Source organism: Panulirus ornatus, chromosome 48 (genome assembly GCF_036320965.1).
Source record: "Panulirus ornatus isolate Po-2019 chromosome 48, ASM3632096v1, whole genome shotgun sequence".
NCBI classification, from domain to species: Eukaryota; Metazoa; Arthropoda; class Malacostraca; order Decapoda; family Palinuridae; genus Panulirus; species Panulirus ornatus.
In genome coordinates this window covers 18,420,887-18,427,157 of record NC_092271.1, presented here as the reverse complement: position 1 = coordinate 18,427,157, position 6,271 = coordinate 18,420,887, and positions in this window count along the sequence as shown.

Below are 6,271 nucleotides of genomic sequence, written 5' to 3'. Positions count from 1 at the left end.
GCGTGCTATACCGTAGTAAAAGGCCCCAAAGATTTTGCGCACTCCACTTACATGAAAATACCTTCATTATTTTGCACTTAACCAAGCATGTGTTCTAATTGATATATATATATATATATATATATATATATATATATATATATATATATATATATATATATATATATATGCATGGGAAGTATTCTTTCTCCCCTATCCGTGGGGATTGGGGTGAACACAGCCTACTTATTCCCTGGGTGTCGTAGAAGGCGACTAAAAGGGACTGGAGCAGGGGTAAGGATAGCTGGACATCATTCCTTCCTGTATTACTTTCCAAAAGAAGGAACAGAGCATGGAGCCAAGCGAGGGTTTTATCATATAAGGCTGTCATCTTTTTTTTATGCTACCTCACCCACGGGGGAAATGGCGAACATGTATGACTCAATATAATGTATTTGGTAGCGTGTCAAACTACAAGAGAATGTACGGTCTGAGGCACCATAATCATGTACACGAGTATAGGTGCACCAAGTGAAAGTTAGTGTAGCCCACGGTAATTACTAGTATTTCTATCTCTCCCATATTATGGCTGTGGTGGACCCGCCATGGTGGTCTATTGTTGGAAGGATGACAGCTGGGGTGGACGGCGCTCTAGATGGTAAGTGGAGGGGTAGCAGAAGGGGTTAAGGTTGCTAACTGGCCGTATTTGAAGATCTTGTTCCCCTTGTCACGTAAATAGTAATATTTGTAAAAGGATGCAAACCTGATGCGGTTTCATCAAACTAGCAAAAGGTATTTCTGAAATAAAAGTTTTCATAAATCATCCAGCCATTAATAGTATTCCCTATACCAGTATTTATTACATTGCTTATTGTTGAGGAAAGCATAATTGGAGTTCTTGATTTTTTAAGGATAGTTTTCTTTTTCTAAGAAGACATTCATCCTTTATGTAGACTTGTGCCATGCAGAACACACAAAACTAGATCAATTGCCTCTCTAGTATGTTTGCCCCCAATGTGGGGGTTCGAGTGTGACAAGCGACACATGTGACTGACCAAAACCCCACCATGGCATCAATTACTACTTTCATGCCTCATTCGCAGGCCAAGGTCATGCAAAATTATACTTACACATTAGTTTCAGACAAATCATCTTGGTGAAAAAGAGTTGCCTACTGCATTACGGAAAGCACACGACCTGTACTACACAATGAATTTGCCAGAATAGTCCTAAGGTACAGTTACATGTGGAAAGACACAAGAATCAAGTGCCAACTCCATTCTTCACCCGATGATGAGCACAGGCTAGGACAGTTCATTAGAGACTATCTTAAATTCAGTGCTTTCAGACCTCAAGCCCTACAGTTTCAACAACTTTGTGACTACATACAATAATGTCATTGAAACTTTGACTGCTTTACGTACGATAAAATCCTTGAAGATATACTGACACTATATCCGAAATTTGCCATGCTCTGATTTGTGGAAATGAGACATGATAAAAGCATGCCCAGTGCTGTACGTTGTGCAGCTGCATGTCATATATGAAATATATTTTGACCATTTATATTACACTGTTTTTACACTGTATCTTGTTCTAAGTACACTTTAATACTGTATGTATGATTACTAACTTCCCACCCAAGGAGTCCCTTCCATCCATAAGAGGCTCCTGCGGCACTCAGCAAGCTAGACACGTCCACCAGTAGGGACCAGGTCATAAAGTGTTGTGCACAGTTATGTGCAGAGTGAAGGGCAACCGAGTGGTAAGTGCTTGGTGTCTTCTCTTTGGAAGTTACATTGTGGGTATGAAGTGTCTTGGGATATTTTGAAACTGTTTGTTGTGTTGTAGTGACGAGTGACGTGCAGAGTATAAGCTAGCGAGTGTAACACCTGTTTGTATGGCAAAAGTGGTTTCTGATGGGTGTCAGCCTGATGAGCTGGAGTTTAAGACTAAGTTGGAAGGTCGATCGTTTAGAGTTTGTAGGGTCATTTCTGAATGTATGTTTTGTCATTGCTGTACTTGTTGGGGGCGTGTGTGTGTTGGGGAGGAGGGTGTCTGTGAGTAGAGGTTACTGGAGTCTCAGATAAGGTTAAGCTTTTTATTTCTGTTAGGGGGTTAGTGGTTGATTACAGAGTGGTTTGGGTAGGAAAAAACTAGGTGCCATGCATGCTGAGATGGGCCTGTACTGGGAGGATTTGTTCCATTGTGAAGGCATCATGTGTCTGTGACTACTAGGCAACTAGTGATTGTTTTGAGTGCACTAATTTGTGTGAATTGCATTTATATTTGTTTTTACATAAGTAGAAGACCAGGCAAATGAGGCATTGTTTAAAGCTGAGCAGATGAATTGTTTGTATAAGATGTTGAGGAATTCTGTCTTGTCCAAATCTAGTGCTACTTAGTGTTCTAAGGGCTATTAGTTAGTGTTGCATAAGGAGTGAATGTCGCATGTGTTGTAAGCGATGTTTTGTTCAGTGGAGAGATTATGTATTTAAAGCAGCCTAAGACAGCTGGCTTCGTTTCTGTCTAGGTTTTAAAGATCGATTGAGGAATTCTGTGGAGATGGTAGACATTCATTTCTGAGAGAGCCATTGCTCAATTTTTATAATGTAGTACAGCAAGTCTGATGTTGCTACTGGTTGATTAGGGTGTTGTGTTGTGGTTGTGAGGTCATTTGCATACAAGAGTGCCTTCATGTTAAGGTCTGCCTAAGGTAATGGGAGCTCATGCAGAAAGAGAGTAAAGAGTGTTGGATAAAAAACTGCTCCCTGGAAAACTCAAGTGCAGAGTGTTAGAGGTGAAGCCATTGCGAGTGACTGGGATGGTGGCCTGCTGTGAAATTGGCCAACCACCTTTAGTCATTGTTGTGGAGAGTGGTGTCAAATATTTTTTGTGGGATGAAGTGTTGGAAACAGTGCCAAACGTTCCCACCTTTCGCATGCCACATGCACTTGCACATGCCATCACTGCTCCCCCTAAATACCTCCAATTCCTCATCCACTCCCCTTGTTTCATTTACTCACACCTTTTGCCATTCTACACTCAGTCTCTCCTGGTATTTCTTTGCATGTCTCTTTCCAGGCTCACTTACTCTCAAAAATTTGAAAACCTCTACAAATCTTCCTCCTCACCCCAACAAGATAGTGATCAGACGTCCCACCAGCTGCCCCTCTCAAAGCCATTACATCCAAAAGTCTCTTTTAAATGCTTATCACATATTATGTAACCTAATAATGCCCACTGACCATCTCTCCTGCTCACATACGGATACTTGGGTACATTTCTCTTTTCAAACCAGGTCTCCCAATCACCATGCACCATAATTATACCCTCAAATGCCACATTACTTACCTTTGCATTTAAATTCCCCATAACTATTGTCCAGTCTCATACATCGAAACTGCTGACACACTCATTCGGCTGCTCCCAAAACACTTGCCTCTCATTATCTAGCTTCTCATAGACATGTGCATAAGCACCAATAATCACCCATTTCTCACTATTCACTTTCAGTTTTACCCACATCAGTCTGGAATCTACTTTCTTATACTCTATCAAACATTCCCACAACACTGCTTCATGAGTAGTGCTACTCCTTCCTCAGCTCTTGTCCTCTCACCAACCCCTAACTTTACTCCTATGACATGTGTCAACCATTCTTCCCCTTTGTCCTTGAGCTTTGATTCAGAGCCAGAGCATCCAGGTTGCTTTCCTCAAATGAGTTTCTGATATGTTCCACTATCACAAACAGCCTCAAAAGGACCCAGTGATCTATTGCTGATTGAATTCCTTTGTAATCTCTGCTCTGATTAGCATGGAGGAAAATTCACCTGAGGCAAAGTAGATGGCATAGCTTCATGAGCCTTCATTGCCTAAATCCATGTTTAACTAAAGATTCCCTTAACAGGCTTTATGAATCCAATTTATCTTGAGTCTTTCCTATAAAATGTGAACAATCTGAGTAGATATGACCATTCAATGTTTAAAAAAATGTTTAAAAAATCTATTTAATCTCTATCTTGTATTTTTAAGCAGTAATGAGCAATTGTACATTTGCTTCACACCATGTGACAGAAATAAAATTATAATTTTTTACCGATATGTATCACTAACAACCCTTTTAATCACTCTGAATTGAAATACACACCAATTTACATAAATGGACATAAAAATGCAACTTGTCAATACCTAAAACACCAAAAACCCAAGATGATGCCAATTAAGGATAAAACAAATAAACCCTGAATATGAAACAAACTATAGCTATGAGAATTCTTCATAAATATCAGAAGTTTAATAAAACTGTTGAATCCACACTTGTGGAAATATTGGTGGCCACATTTGGAGAGCTATCATTATTCTCCTCCATCATCAAACACTCAAACTTGATTACAATTTAACTGGCAACATCAAACACTCAAACTTGATTACAATTTAACTGGCAAACTATAAATATATGACATCTGCTTCTAAAGAGAAGACACTAAATGTATCATAAGTAAATGAAAAGACTGACAATTTGATGATAAAGAGCTACAAATCCGAGTCAGAAAACTGACTTCCACTCTGACTAGCACAAATATTAACTTTAATATAAATATCAACAACACAGGAAGTCCATTCCTGCCAAAATCAACAACTCACTAAACATTACCAAATTTCAGCACTGCATGATAACACATGCCCAAAATTCTTTTACAGTATAATGCTAATATACATGATTAGGCAAAAGTACATTAAAACAGAATAAATATTTTCAGTAATAAAATTCCAGTGGGCTCTTAAGACTGGGCTTCCATGAATATATCCATATTCTTGTAGGTGATTAAAAATGGTTAAATCTGACAAAAAATCCCATTTACAATCAAAAGTATTTCTATTTTGGGTACCTTTGGAATTAGGTATGTTGGTGTGTTTATGACAGCAAACAATGTCTTTATAAGAGGATTTGTAAACTCACAGGTCAAAATTCAGAATTCTACAGGTCCATCACACTCATTTTTCAGACCCAATTTTGCAAAATTATCAACTTACACATGCAGACATATAAAGAAAGCCAATATTCAATTGCCAATCATAGAGTCCTGGAAAGAGGGGCAAGTATGAAGTCTGTTGGGGATGAGAGAGCTTGGGAAGTGAGTCAGTTGTTGTTCGCTGATGATACAGCGCTGGTGGCTGATTCATGTGAGAAACTGCAGAAGCTGGTGACTGAGTTTGGTAAAGTGTGTGGAAGAAGAAAGTTAAGAGTAAATGTGAATAAGAGCAAGGTTATTAGGTACAGTAGGGGTGAGGGTCAAGTCAATTGGGAGGTGAGTTTGAATGGAGAAAAACTGGAGGAAGTGAAGTGTTTTAGATATCTGGGAGTGGATCTGTCAGCGGATGGAACCATGGAAGCGGAAGTGGATCATAGGGTGGGGGAGGGGGCGAAAATTTTGGGAGCCTTGAAAAATGTGTGGAAGTCGAGAACATTATCTCGGAAAGCAAAAATGGGTATGTTTGAAGGAATAGTGGTTCCAACAATGTTGTATGGTTGCGAGGCGTGGGCTATGGATAGAGATGTGCGCAGGAGGATGGATGTGCTGGAAATGAGATGTTTGAGGACAATGTGTGGTGTGAGGTGGTTTGAGCGAGTGAGTAACGTAAGGGTAAGAGAGATGTGTGGAAATAAAAAGAGCGTGGTTGAGAGAGCAGAAGAGGGTGTTTTGAAATGGTTTGGGCACATGGAGAGAATGAGTGAGGAAAGATTGACCAAGAGGATATATGTGTCGGAGGTGGAGGGAACGAGGAGAAGAGGGAGACCAAATTGGAGGTGGAAAGATGGAGTGAAAAAGATTTTGTGTGATCGGGGCCTGAACATGCAGGAGGGTGAAAGGAGGGCAAGGAATAGAGTGAATTGGAGCGATGTGGTATACAGGGGTTGACGTGCTGTCAGTGGATTGAATCAAGGCATGTGAAGCGTCTGGGGTAAACCATGGAAAGCTGTGTAGGTATGTATATTTGCGTGTGTGGACGTATGTACATGTGTATGGGGGGGGGGGTTGGGCCATTTCTTTCGTCTGTTTCCTTGCGCTACCTCGCAAACGCGGGAGACAGCGACAAAGTATAAAAAAAAAAAAAAAAAAAAAAAAAAAAATACATATCCTTGGTTCTAATGGTAAAAAGCCTAGACTAAACAGCAATTTTTACGCATTTTCAGAGTTTTCAAGTCTGACTTTTCAGTTACTCAAATCATATTCATATTCAGATTTTGCACACCCATACAAACATTATCATATAAACAAGAACCACT